This window comes from Cryptomeria japonica, chromosome 3, assembly GCF_030272615.1.
Source record: "Cryptomeria japonica chromosome 3, Sugi_1.0, whole genome shotgun sequence".
Lineage (NCBI taxonomy): Eukaryota > Viridiplantae > Streptophyta > Pinopsida > Cupressales > Cupressaceae > Cryptomeria > Cryptomeria japonica.
The window spans coordinates 51,324,010-51,339,953 of NC_081407.1; positions in this window are offsets into that span (position 1 = coordinate 51,324,010).

Consider the following 15,944-nt stretch of genomic DNA (forward strand, 5'->3'; position numbering starts at 1 on the left):
TGTAAATTATCAAAGAATGATGAATCTGCATCTGTTGATGAGACACTTTACTGATCTATGATTGTAAAACTACAATATGTTGTTCACAACAGACCAGACATAACACATGCAGTAGGTATAGTTGCAAGATTCTCTGCAGATCCTAAGAAAACACACATGACAGCAATCAAAAGAATTTTTTGATACTTGAAAGGCACTGAGGATTATGGCTTAGTATATCATAAAGGAAATGATTTTGATTTAAAAGTTTATACTGATTCTGATTGGGCAGGCAACATTGATGACAGAAAAAGCACAAGTGGAGGAGCTTTCTTTTTAGGAGAAAGATTAGTGAGTTGGCTTAGCAAGAAACAAGGATGTGTTTCACAGTCAACAATAGAAGCTGAATACGTTGCTGCAACACTGAATTGTACCAACATTGCATGGATCAAACAACTGTTGGAAGGTATAAATGAGAAAGTTACCAAGCCAGTAACTATATTCTGTGACAATACTAGTGCCATTAATATTTCAAAAAATCTTGTTATGCACTCTAAGACAAAGCACATCTCTATCAAATATCATTATCTTAGAGAAGAAGTTCAAGAGAAGAAAGTGGTGTTGGAGTATGTTAGCACAAAGGAACAAATAGCAGATATCTTCACCAAGCCACTACCAAGGGACACTTTTAAATATCTCAGAAGTAAGTTAGGGGTCCTACCCCTATCTTCTACTCACTGACCGAGTTCAGTGAAAGCATCAATCCGATGACTCTATCACATATCTTTTAGGATTTGATGTTGATTTATATACTTTAGGATGTTTTCTAAAGGTGTACAGGAATTATTACAGGAAATATTACAGGGAACAGGAATTAAAGACAATGCTCTGACCGAGACTCAGTTGATACACAACCACAGGAAATCACTTCATACAGAAAGTAATTATGTTTTAGTTCTTTACTTTTTGGCATTGTTGTCAAAGGGGGAGAAGAATAATATAGGGGGAGAAGACCTATCGGGGGAGAAGACTAAAAGAAAACTGAGAAGACTACAGATTGCAAAGAAAACTGAAAAAAACAGGTGAAGTCTAATGAATGGGGGAGAGCATTTCAGCATTTCAGAATCACAGCAATCCGAATCTTTTAAGGTCAAATCAATTGGTTTTGCCATCAATGCTAAAGGGGGAGATTGTTGGCAATATAGCATTATAACAGAAAATGAAAGATTGTTGGCATTTCATAAGGATATTGAGAAGGTTGTTGATGATTATGGATATAATTGATTAAAGATGTTTATTGTCTCTATATTATTATTTTGTCATTGATGTCAAGAAAATTGATTTTCTAATTCAGTATGATGTTGCCATATCTTGAGAAGTATGATATGAAGAATAGAAAGATGTCGGTAAAAGACACAAGAAGGAATATGATGAATAAGGGGATGAATAAGGTATTCAATGGGCAACTATTACCGAGTCAGACAATGATGAGATCGTGATGTTTAGATTGTTTTATCATCATACATATGTTGTAAATTGTCAAGGTTAATACTATACTATGTTATCAAGCAAGGAACCTAGTCGGTAAACCCTAAGGAACCTAGTCGGTAAACCCTAAGGTTATTGCTATCGGTTAATGAAGGCGGAATGTCTACCCAGTGAAGTTTAGTATTCACCGAGTTGTTACTGAGTTGTAACCGAGCTATAATAGAATGCATTAAATGTTTACATGTGATATTTAATGAAGGAAGCTGATGAGCTGGAACTGATTAAATGATTGGTGAGTCGTGCATGAAGTTTGTTAATGAATTGAAGGCAAAGGAAAGTCAGCATGGAGATCTACAGCTCAGATTGAAACGCAATACCCTGGCACAAGTTCTAAGAAATGTATGTAAGTTCCAAGGTGGGGTAAAACATTTTCAGATCGAAAGATACATTGAACCTAGACAAGATTAAAGATCTGATGGCTATGATTGATCATGGGAAATGTGATCAAGGAGATTAAGCAGTTACCTAATTGTTTATGAATAGGAAACCGTTGATAAATAATGTATGCGGGCAAGTGTATGCACAGGGATGCTACATAGTGATTACCGAGCACAGAAGCTTGAAGACCTGTTTGAATAACAGAGTATAGAAGACCAGCAGATGGACAAGATTAGTTCTATGTCTAGATTGTATTGAACAAATAAGAATCTGCTTTAGCATTTTAGATGTGAAGTTGCAGATAGATTTTTATTACTGTTATTTTGTGAAAGTGACAGAAAATATCTTAACCGAGTGGACTTAACAGTCTTATTTGTAAAACCCTCTAGCAAGGTGACATTCTAATTGAGTGTTTGAAATCCTTTAACAAGGTCACTTCTAACAAGGTGAAGATCCTAACAAATCTGAGGGAAATCCCTTAACCGGGTCACATCTAGCAATGTGTTTGTAATCTTTAACAGGATCTGCTTTTAACCGAGCATACTCTAGAAGAGTATATCTCTTAGTGGGTCTGAAATCCCATAGTGGTTTTTACCTATTTGGGTTTCCACGTTAAATCTGGTGTTATGAGGTTTATGATGTTTATATGCTTTTGAGTTTGCATGTTTGACAGTTTTGGTTATATTACTGAAGTATATGTTACCGAGGTTGAATCTGATGTTTTTGGATGATTAAGTGTGTATGATTCACCCCAACCCCCTCCCCCCCCCCCTCCTCATCTTGTTGGCTATTGGATCTATACTTATATTAAGTATCAGAACTATCAAATTGAACTCCTTTGACTACAAATGGGAAAGTTTCCTTGAATTGCAAGTTTTAATGATTTCCTTTGTTTTGGTCTTTGTAGGGAAATTTTTGGCTAATTACAAGTGCACTTTATTGAAAAAAGAACTTGTAACTTACTTTTTATTTCCCCCTTGATGCTTTTTGGCTTTTTAAGTTAAAATAGGGTTTTTTTGGATAAGTTACAAGTAAACTTGTAATTCTTTTCTAAAACCCCTACTTTAATGTCTTTTGCTTGTAATAGGGATTTTAAACCCCTATTACATATGTGCAAGTTATTAAAACTTCTTGTACGGATTTTATTTTCCCTTTACAAGTAATTTTAAATTTGTACATCTCTCTCCAAAACCCGATTTTGGCTAGAAATGAAATAAAGTGACATTTTAAACTTAAAATTTTTCCCAAAAAACCCGATTTTCTCCATAAAGTTCAAATTGGGAAATTTTAAACTTGTAATTGCATTTTTAAAACCCGATTTTTCCTTGTTGATGGAAAAAGTGACATTTTAAACTTGCAATTGGATTTCTAAAACCCGATTTTGCCTTGTTGAGAGAAAAGTAACATTTTAAACTTGTTGTTCGCTCTCAAAAACCCAATTTTCCTTATTACATGCAATTTTAAACTACTTGTTCTTTCCCAAAAACCTGACCAGAAATATTGGTGGATTTTGTTAACAATTTCCATCGATTTTTTTGGAGAAATCTTAGGAGGAGGAAGACGTTTTGGATTCCTTGCTATTTTCATGCATTTTCCAACTCTCTTCATGCCATTTGGAAGACATTGTCACTGGTTTTATGGGGTTCTAACAACAAAACCATTTTTGAAAAATGCCATGATTTACCTCATTCAAGTGCCACGAATCTTGTCTTTCCTAAATCATTTTGGCTTATCTTGCCTAGGCGTGGAAGTTGGGTGCTTTACTTGACCGATTCTTCATGCTTTTAATGGGCATTTTGATACATATGGCATTTTTTCAAAAACGTGGCTAGGGTTTGAATCTTCTTCTTTTATCTATAAGAGATTCTTTCTCTTCGTGATATTTATATGTTTTGTTTTGTTCTTTCCTAAAATCGTCTTTGTGAGAGATTTTCCCCTTTGTTTCAAGTTTGCAAGGCAATTTGCAAATTGCATTGTTCTTTCCCATTTTCCCTCTTTACTTGTATTCGAGATTTTAAATCCCAATTACAAGAATGAAAATAATTGATCTTCCCAAAATCCTTCCATTTTCATCCATGTTCATTGCCATCATCCGTACATACCATTCTCACCATTTCATCCACTCATTTCACACCTTCATTTATTTATCACATTTTAAATGTACCTGCAGTCAGCCATCCAGAACCCAAAATTGGTCCAAAATGCACTAAAAAAAACACTTGAAAATGAGTTTTAAAGGTCCAATTACAAGTGCAAACTTGTAGTTACCCATTACACATATGAAGTTGCATGTTTGTTCTCCACAATTGCAAGTTAATGCTCTTGTTTTCCCCATACATGTAATGCAGCTTCCAGAACCCGAAATTCATCTGTGAGCCCATTTTCACATCAATTTATCTCTTCCCTTGTCAGTTCGGTTTGCACACACGATCTACCAAATCAATGGATTAAGGCATGGGCCTTATTATGCAAGCGGATTTCAAGATTGGAGGATGATACAAAGAAGAGATACAATAACAATTCATGGTTGAGAGCATAGAATGCTTTTAAGACAAAGATGGTCATAACATGAAAAGAGGAAGGCAACCCTTTCCCTCCTGAAATGATAGTACTACCCCAAGCAAGAAAACAAGGATGCATGTTCCCGTTCCGGTTCAAGATGTCTTTACCAATCCAGAATACTTCAAGTTCTAGCATCCTAAACCACAAACAAACGATGATGCAATTAGAGTCATGTCTTTAGACACATGGAATAGTTTTAGTTATGCATTTGTAATTTTATTTTGACAAGTTATATGTAAAAAAAAAAAACTTTGTAATTGCAAGTTAACTCATTACTTGCACTTTTGTAATTACATGTAAAGCAACTACAAGTTGTGTTCAATTAGGACTGTAGTTGGAATAAGTCATAGTTAGTTATTGAATAAGTCTTGGTGGTTGAGATAATTTCTCAAGTTAGTTGGTATCCTCCCACCTTTTTCTCATGACTCCTCTCCTATAAATACTTGAGGGGTCTATTGTAATATTTATCTTTTGGAAAGGAAACAAAAACTCTACCAAATTTACAACAAAGAAATCTTTGAGCTTTCATGTGTAAATTCAAGAATTTAAAGGAATAGAAGGAAATTTCTCAAGCTTTGAGTCTTTGTGTTGCATACTTGAGTTTTTGTTCTATATTATCTTTCTTGCAAGTATTTCTTAAAGAGCTTAATCACATTTGATTTGCAGTCTTTGTGCTACAAGTAGTTGACGTTAATATAGGTTAAAATAAATATTTTGTTGAGAGAAGTTGTAAGTCTTTGTGCTTTCACTTGTTCTTAAGAGAATTTAGGAGCTGATTTTGTGAGAAATAGCTATGAGTCTTTGAGCTTATACTACTTCCCATTGTTTTAAGTAGAAAAGATTAAGATATTCTAGTCTTTGAGTTGTTATAATTTGTTTTTGATAGAATTAGTACAGAAAAGGGTAGATAGGACTTCATATAATCAAGTCTTTGAGCTTGATATTGTTGTCCCGTCCCAAAGGAATTGACGGAAGTCTTTGACCTTTCAGGAAACTTCATTTCCTTTCTCTCATTTCATTTTGAAAGTTGAACTACTGTTGTTTTATATCAAATCGCTATCACTTTTCTGTGAAGAGAAAAGGATATAGTCTTTCTTGAAAAAAGAAGAAAGATTGTTGTCCCATGCTATTTTATTTTCAAAGTTGTAGTTAGATAGGGAAAGCCTTCCCTTAACTAGGAGAGTTTTACTCACATGTTGTGGTTGAAACCACAATTTTGTATATCTCCCCAAGTGTACAAAATTTTCAACCAACAATAGGGTTACAAACTAAACTGAAATTTCTGATAAACTTTTGTTAAAAACTAGCCAATCCATGAAATGATCTTACCTCTCCAATGTTTTCCGGTGTAGGCCATTCAACTATTGCTTTCACTTTCTCTGGGTCCATCTTCAAACCATCCTCAAATATCACAAATCCCAAATAGACTAACTCATCCTTCATGAAAGTACACTTCTTGATATTGATCAACAACTTCTCTTCTCTCAATCTCTGCAAAACTTGTCTTAACTGCAACAAATGCTCCTATTTTGTCTTACTGAAAATAAGAATGTCATCCAAATACACATTAACAAACTTACCTAAGAATTTCTTCAATACCTCATTCATCAGCCTCATGAAAGTACTCAATCGATTAGTTAATCGAAAAGGCATCACAAACCATTCATACAGTCCTTCATTTATCTTAAATATTATCTTTCACTCATCACCTTCTCTAATCCTAATTTGATGATATCCACTCTTCAAATCTATCTTTGTAAAGTATTTTGCTCCACTCAAACAATCCATTATGTCATCCATCCTAGGCAAAGGAATCCGGTATTTCATTGTGATATTGTTTATTGCTCTTGAATCAATACACATCCTCCATTGTCCATTCTTCTTAGGTGCTAATATTGTTGGTAATACATAAGGTCTCATACTTTCCCTGATCAGACCTTTCTTCAACAACTCCTGCATTTGTCTATTCAGTTCTTCATTCTCTGGCGGTGTCAACGGTGTGCAACTTTGTTAGGCAAACTAGCTCCAGGAACCAATTTCATGCAATGGCTAATACTTCTCACGGGTGGCAATCCATCAAGCACATTATCTGAAATGATGTCTTCATATTCTGTCAACAAATCTCTTATCTCTTCTGGGTGTTCTCCTTTCAGTTCTGATCTCATTTTTCTTAGGAATTAAGGCAAAACACACATTCTCATGTCTTAGTCCATACATGAATTTACTTCCATCTACCAAATAGATTCTAGAATTCGTACAGACTTCATTCTTCAAAGGTTCCTCCAAAGGCATCAGGGTTTGCTTTATCCCATTGGCCACAATAGTGTATGTATTCTTTCTCCCATCATGTACTGCCTGTCTATCAGACTGCCAAGGTCTTCCCAATAAAAGATGACAAATATCCATAGGCATAATATCACACAAGACTTCATCATGATAATTCCCAATTTTCAAGTTTACCAAACATTGTTCACTTACTAACAACTTATGTTCATCCTGAATCCATGCTATCTGATAAGGCTTAGGGTGTTTCAATCTCTCCAATTTCAACTTATTCATCATCTCTTCTTAAATAAGATTATATGAACTACCATTGTCAATAACAAATTTACAACACTTACTAGATACCTTACATCTGGTCTTGAACAAATTCTTCCTCTGGAAGGGCTCTTCATCTCCTCCGATATGACACAAAGCTCTCCTCATCATCAACAGTTCTCCATCTTCCAGTTTATTGTTTGATCTGGTGGGGTTTTCTTCCACCACTACTTCTCTTCCGGTAATTTATGTCTTCTTACACTCGAATGCACGATGTCCTTCTCCTCCACACTTAAAGTAGGTTCCTCTGAATGTCCTCTTGTCTTGTCTTCCAAAGTTCTCATTCTGGTAACCATCCGGTTCTCTCCTCTAGTAGAAATTTCTATCATACTTTCGGTATGAATTACCTTCTTTTCTCACTTCCTTGTCCTCACTCTGATTTGTACTGTTTCCTCTTCCTCCTTGAAATCTTCCTCTGGTAAACCTTCCACCTCTACCTCTTTGTCTTTGTTCATGTCTTATGTTTAACTTCTCTTCTTCCTCTAGAGCATACTGGTAAGCCTCTTCAACACTCTCCAATTTGATCATTCTCAATTCATATTGTATAGACATCCACAATCCATTCAGATATCTTGCAACTTGTTTAACTTCATCATCAACATGTCTGGATCTGATATTCAACTTGGAAAATGCTTCCGTGTACTCCTTTACACTATATTCCTTCTATCTCAAATTTTGCAACTTCCGGAACAAATCCACTTGATAATTTGTCGATACAAACTTCGATTTCAACTTAGCAATCATCTGATCACATGTCTTAATCTTCTCTTTACCTATTCTCTGTCTATCAACTTGCAAATTCTCCCACCAAAGAGATGCATGACCTTTCAAACAGGTACAGGCATATTTACCTTCCTCTCTTCTATAGTGTTTTCAAAATTGAAATACTTCTCCATCTCCAAGATCCAATCCATCAACTCATCTGAATCTAACTTCCCATCATATTCCGGTGGGGTAAAATGAGGCTTAGTATTCGCCCTACTCAAAACCCTAAAAAACCTTTCCTCATCCGGATCAACCGCCAGTAGGTTTGCTTGTTCTATCAGGGCTTCTTCTCCTTCATCTTCACTTATATCTTCAATATGTCGGCCTCTTCTCTGGGTTGTCTCCACAACTTCTAATCGGGCTGCTATTCCTCACAACATCTCCATCACAACAGGGTTTGCATTCCCACACACTCCACCATTCCTAGCTCCTCTTTGCGCCATCATTCATGCTAGTCCTCTGCAGCTGTAGGTCAGATCTGCAATCTGCCACCCTACAGCAAAATTTTAGGACACGCAACCTCCAGAATGAAACTTCGCTTTGATACCACTTGAAGCAATCACCAGTGAGGAGGGAACTCAAAGAGATCAATCAAGACTGGTCAACAAGAGTAAACACAATGGAAACACAAAGATATGATGGAGGCAATGTAGAATAGATTGATTTATTGCATGATATTCGATTACATCCAACTGGTAACAATCGGGTTACAACATACCGGCTCACATGCCTGGTAGAATAGGTCACAACCAGGACCTTGAATCTTACAATCTATCTTCTACGTACAACCTAGCTACTTGATTCTAATTGATTGCATTCTAATGCATAATTATAAATATATATATATATATATATATATATATATATATATATATATATATATATATATATATATATATATATATATATATATATATATATATCGATCCAAAGGATCGAGTCGGCCCAAAAAGGGATGAAAACCCATAGAACAAGACCTAACGTGCAAAATAAACAAGATTGGCCTCCGCCAAGAGATCCCTCCAAAAAATCCAAAGGATGAAACATAGATCGTGGAAAAAAGTCGGCCACACACCAAGGAACATCGGAATCAACGCCCCAGGCTTCGCAAGCTTCAGAATAGGTTCTGGTAGATCTCCAAAATAGGACTCAAACAACCGGTAACAAGAAACTATCATGAAAACCAGTAGCAATATCTTGCCGAAAAATGATCCAAATGCGATGCGGTCTAGAAGCAAGAAAGATGATCAAGTCTTCAAGTAGAATCCAACTCCAGAGGATCCAGTGAGCCAAAACTGAGACACACAGAAAGGAAAACTAAAAATGCAAACAGAAAACAAAATAGAAAGGAAAATGTTTTTGGTTGATGCAAGATTGCTATGAACCGAGGATGCTCCTGCATCACATTAATTCTCATTGTCATAAAGCTTTGTTCCACCTAATCTTCAATCCCTGATAGTGCTTTATCAATGGGCCCCTCACAATTCTACTAATAGTCATGGTCCCCACCAAGACTATCACATATCGCCATAGAATCAAAAGTTAGCACTAAAATGAATTTTCCAGAAAACTCAAGTTCTATCGATAGCACTTTCATTTGACATTAAACAATCTTATTGGAGAGAAAAGTGACTCAATCGTGGTCCTTAGTGCCTTGCAAGATGGCGGGGGAGACCAAGTATCCTTTCTCTCTGCTATCCCGCAACCTCATTTGCCTTTATCTTCACCACCATCTCGCACAACCTCGATGAAGGACTATGACTTCGGCTAACAACTGGGGGTGACATACTGAAATCGAATGTTACATCAAAATGACTTCTCTAGCTTTGTGTAATACACAAAAAGTATTTCATCTCCTTTGGAGCTAGTCGACAACATGAAAGTTTTCCACACCGAACTGCTCACCATACAAACTAAATGCCATTTGATCAAAATTTCAACCAGTAAGTTTGAGACACCCATTCTCAACATGTTGGAGAAACCTAATCTCCTATTAGTCCATGCATAGTTCCCATTTGAAATGAGGAAGTCCGATAATCCATTCGAGGTGACAAAATTAGAAAAATCAATTTGTGTCTGCATCACTCTACCCAATCCGCCTACTTTATCACTTGGATGTAGGATGGCATTGAAGTCTTCTGTTGAGATTGCTTTATATTGTTTATTTTGCAACTCTTGATTCAATGTTCTCCACATTTCTTGTTTCTTTGTTCTTTTTGATGGACCATAAACATTATACAAAATAAAATTTAAATCAGAGAAAAAGCTTTTGGCTTCACATTTTATCCAATTATGATTGGAACATAGTAATGAAATTGATAGCTTATTGGGTTTCCACATTATACATAAACCTCCTGAAGCACCCTCTACTCCATGTGCATATCCCAACCACTCGTTACAGTATTTTACAAAGGCATCTATCTTCTCAGTAGATAATTTTGTTTCTTGAAGAATAATAATATCAATCAATTGGCTATCTATTTGGCACTTGAACAAATGCCTTTTGTTAGGGGCATTTAAACCCCTAACATTCCACGTGAGAATCTTCATTGCCCTCCAAGGGAAGATTTTTCCTCCCCTAGATCTCAAAAGGTATGTTTTGATGGAGGTCTAATCAAGTAGCATTCCATCCTCTGCTCTCTTTTTACCATTTGTTTTCCTCTCGTCCTTGATTTAACAAGGGCTTCTTTAGAAGATACCATCTAATTGATGGTCCTTGGTTCAATAATATCTAACTAGCAATTGCACCTTGGTGTGCAATGGGTACGCCGAATAGGTGTGGAAGGTCAGTTAAGAAAAAAAATGTTCTAGAGAGACAAAGGGGTAAGGAGATAGATCTAAGGAACACAAATAGAGGATAGATGATAATTAGAGATATATAGAAAGATGGAGTGTTAGGGAGAGAGATGTAGGGAGGGGTAAGGAGATCGAGGTAGGGGAGAGAAATAGAGAGGAATGCACAGATAGAAATGGAGAGGAATAGGGAGAGAGGGAGGGAGAGATATAGAGACAGATTGGAGAAAAGGATAAAAGTATTTATCTAATCAAATCGTGTTTCTCATATCTTATGACTCATTAGAAGAAGCAACTGCCTTCCTACCATGGTTATGATGGAATATAAATGTATCTAGGTGACAAGAGTTTGCATCAAATTGTTCGTTGTAGGAATGATTATATAACCACATTGGCACTGATGAGTGACACCTAAATGCACTTTGAAGACATCATAAATTTGAATGCAAAGTAGTATAGAGTGAATGTAAAGTATGCATTGAATAATATTTGTTGTTGGAAAGAAAATTGAAATACTTTGAGCAAATATATATACCCAATTTAAAATGTGTTTAACCATTCAACAAAAGAATTCTCTTGAAAAATATATAAAAAATAAAACTAAACTATATTAAAATTGTTAAATTTAAAATTTTAACTTTTATATTAAACATTACAAATAAAAACTAACATAAAATGTTAAAAATAAAATGAAACTTATTATAAAGATAAGCTAATTCATGATTTACAAATTTATTTAATTTAACATATAAATAATAATAATAATATATTAAATACTTAGCAAAAAAAAAAAATATTATATAATATATAAATTACTAATAACATAATATATGAAAGACCTACACGTATATGTTTTTTTCTCCATATGATTCACTTCATTAACAAATGATCAAAATTTGAATTAACAAAAGCTTGGAAGAGAATCGAGGGTTACCTACTTAGGTTTTAATCGTAAAAGTTGTGCAAAATATAGCAAGGATATACACTAGTAGGACATCATCATACTATAGGTGTTGATTCATGGAGATACACTAGTAAGACATTATCATACTATAGGTGTTGATTTATGTAGGCTTTCATAGTATGGATGACGATAATGTGTATTGAATTTAGAATTATGTTTTTGTCATGGAGATTGATTTATGTAGGCTTTCATAGTATGGATGACGATAATGTGTATTGAATTTAGAATTATGTTTTTGTCATGGAGATTACAACAGGTTTTGATAAGTCGCTGAACATATAAAAATAAAACATAAATAAATATATTTCAAACTTAAATCTAAATTAAAATGAAATTTATTAAAATGATAAAAAATTAATTTATAATTTAATAATTTATTTAATTCAATTTTTATATACGTAAAATAATTATTAATATTATTAAAAATCTATTATTTAACCCACAGTGAGAACCCAATGTTTTAACTAGTTAAGCTCAACCCCTTGGACATCTATTATTTATATATTATTTATATTACAATATAACAATTCTTAAAATAAATAATAAATAAAAACAAAAATTTAAAGTATATTTTTTATGTAAAAGTTGAATAAAAATGAAAATTTTAAAAGTAAAAAATAAAAATAAAAATAATGAGACCTAGAATTACAATATTATAGTTAATTATTGTTGAATTAAACTTAAATAACACTAACTCTAAGCCTAGTTGAATTCTAAATCTTAGTTGAATTATAAATGTAACCCTAACCCTAACCTCCTAAATTATTTATAGGAGTAGCAAAAGAGAGTGAGAGAGAAAAGGAGAGAAAAGTTGAAACTCAATTTATTATATAAATTAAAATAAAACAACAAAATATTTTTTTTAGTAATATATTTTTAATAAGATAAACAAATATTAATTTTATCAATTCTAATAGTTTTAATTATTATTTTTCAAACTTTCATATAATTATATATAATTAATTGAAATAAATTTCAACCCTAAATCTTTTTAATGTTCATATTTTTTGTTATCTACTTTTTTATTTAATTATATAGTTTTAATTAGATAATTATCAACCTTAAATTTTTTATATATAAATTAAATTTAAAATTTACAATTTAATACTTTTATTTAATCATATTATTATATCAATCAAATTTAAAAATACTTTTGTATAAATTAAATTTGATAAAATACAAGAAAAAACAAGCATGATTTTCATCTTTTAAATATAGTTATAATTAATTAATAATTATTTTGAATAAAACATCACCACTCTACTTAAATACTATTCAATTGAAGAATATATCTTAAAATAAATAAACCATCACTACTCTTCTTAAACACTCATGCTTATTTTATGTTTATTTTAAATTTATAATGTATCAATTCTAAAGTTTTAATATGAAATTGATAAAACTAATTTATATTGAACAAAGCATAATATGAACTTGACAATTATATTTTCAAAGATAAATGAAAACCCAATTTTTATCTTTAACTCTAAGTCTAGTTATTTAACATTTGTTTTTTAATAAAAATCAATATTATTATTTAAAAAAATTGTTGACATAATAAAATTATTTTCTCACTTAAAAATATTAAATGTTTTCTTCTCCTTAATAATAATATAAATATAAAAATATATATATATAAATTTCTTTGATCATTATTAAATTATTTATATTTATTATATCATTGATAAAAAATATAATCTAATATTAAAATACGAAATCATTTAAATAAATTATTTTAAAAATTAAATACTACAAAATTTTAAATAATCAACTATTAAAAAAACCTTCTACCTAGTCTCATTTAAAAAAAAAATCTATCGCTTAAACTGTTTTTACATGGACTATTTTGCTATCAAAAAAAAAATCTAATCGTCTCCGATATAAATGTAATATTTGTGAATCTAATCATATCACCCTATACCAGCGCTACCACAAAGTCAATAAAATAGAAAGCATGTATGATGCCTAATGTAATATGTGTGAATATTAATGTCTTTTCATATGCTTTCTTTGGCTCAAAATTTCATTATCCTGTAAATGAAATACCTTTTTTCTTAACGGGCAAGTAAAAAGCACAATGAAAGAGAAGAAAGCAATGCAGAAAGTGCAGCAAGTGACGGACGCGAGCAGCGGAAATTTTTATTAGGGAAAGACGGTGAAAGCGAAAACAAGGCGAAATGTGTGAATGGCGAAATCAGACGGCAGAAAATCTTCTGATCGTCTTGCATACTTCTCCATTGTTATGGACCGTTGATTTGTAAACTCTAGCTTGTACATTTCAAATAAAGATACGCCTTTGGCGTAATTACGGATGAATCTTGCTAAACGGTTCAGATTGAATGGAGGTGTCAGAAAGAATAGGTGAAAATAAGTAGGATGGACGAGCCTGACAATTTTTCAGAAATCACAAAAGATGTCAGAAAGAATAGATGAAAAGGTCTAGAGGAGCCAGTGCCAGTTGCGTGGAGTTGACAGGGAAAGTGGTGCATGTAATAAATGAAAAAAATGAAAGGCCAATATTACTGCAATGGTCTTGCAGTACCTTCAAACAATTCTCCACCGTGGATTTGAAGATATAGGTTGTCCATCTCATTTAAGAGAAGCCTTCGGCGTAATTATTCTTCCTCCTCTTTCCACATTCACATGGGAATCTCTATCGAATCCTGATGCATTGGTGAAGATTCCATCATTTCATCCTCTCCACCCGCAATGGCATTCTTCTAAGAACTTTCCCCTTCCTCCCAGCTTTTACAACAATAATCGCCTTATTTTTCTCCAATTCCTCTTCTACTCTACCTTTAGATTCATCTTCTACTCTACCTTTAGATTCATCTCGAGACTTTGTATAATTTAGCGCTTCATTCCTCTCCTTTTCTGGCCAAAATTTGTTTACTGTTATTCTAAAACATTATCTTTTGCTTCCACCATCATCTTATTAGACACATTTTTCCTCTCTTCTTCACTCCCAAATTCAGCCATAAAAAAATGTCTCGACATAAAATATACTTGTCTGGCACATTTCCAATTTTGTTTTACCCACCATTGAATTTCTTCTCTAGTTTTCTTTGCCCCAATTATGCGACCAATTATGGCCACATGGCTGTGCATCGAGATATCCCTTTCCACAATTCCTGACAAGTCTAATGCCCATGGATGCTCCTCCTCCACACCAGGGTTAAGTTTTGTATTCCCTTGACTCGCTCTCCCCCTGCCTCTCCATTTTAAAACCACCAACTATTATTACTTCCTCTAATCTTCTTGAAATGTATCACTCAAATACTCTTCAATTCTCTTATGCTTTTTGATGAATTTTCAAGTCATAAATTTCACCTTAATCTCAAGCTAGGGGAAAGGACCCAGTAGTTGAGCATGTACCAATTGTTGTGAGGGTTGTTGATACCTTTTGTTCCAAAAATTGAACAAATAAAATCTGTTGTTTGAAACAAAAAATATCAATTTTTGTTAGGAAATGTACCAACAGTTGTTAGGAAATGTACCAATAGTTGTTAAGAAATGTACTAATATTGTAAAAAGTAACCAATCAGGTGATGCCATATCAGCTGCACAACTATTGGGGTCTCTTTTGCATGCCTATTGGTCTCACTTTTTGGGGGGCTGTTTTGGACACCTTGGGAAAAAACATGCTGATGTGGCATCATATTTGATGATGTGGCCCTAAAACCTTAGTTATAAGCGGGGACTTGCCAAGTAAGCTATTGTAAAAAAAATCGGAGTGACTTGAAATTTCCAAGTAGGATTTTGAGAAACGTGAAGTTAGGATGCACAACTACTGGATCCTTTCCCCTAATTAATCTATATCTATTCTTCCACACTAACCACTTCTACTTATGCACTTCATCCTTTTAATTTATATAAGCATTCCTTACGAAACACTTATACATAGTTATGATGAAGTAAACATATCACAAACATGATCCCATTGAACATAGATGGCTATCTCTATTTAATTATAATTTATAACAAATATTACATCTGTAGGTAAAAGAATCCCTTATACGGCATGCACCATGAAATTGGACTCTTCTACAAACCAAGATCATCTTAAATGGTTTAAGTGATGATTTTAATTAGCCCATTCTTTATCGCAAGTTGTGAGACGCTTCTAGACAATCTCTTTTACATTACCAATTAAGAAAATCAACTTCTAAGCTCTACACGAAATATTCGTTCAAAATCTCATGCTACTCTTGATCTAAAGAAAATAACCTCCCAGTCCCCACATAACTTACAAATAATGAATTTGTTTGCTGTACAGGTTAAGAATGATGACTGAACAAAGATTAGGATCCTTTGTACAATATAAAAACTCATCAAAATAGGATTTTACATTACCACA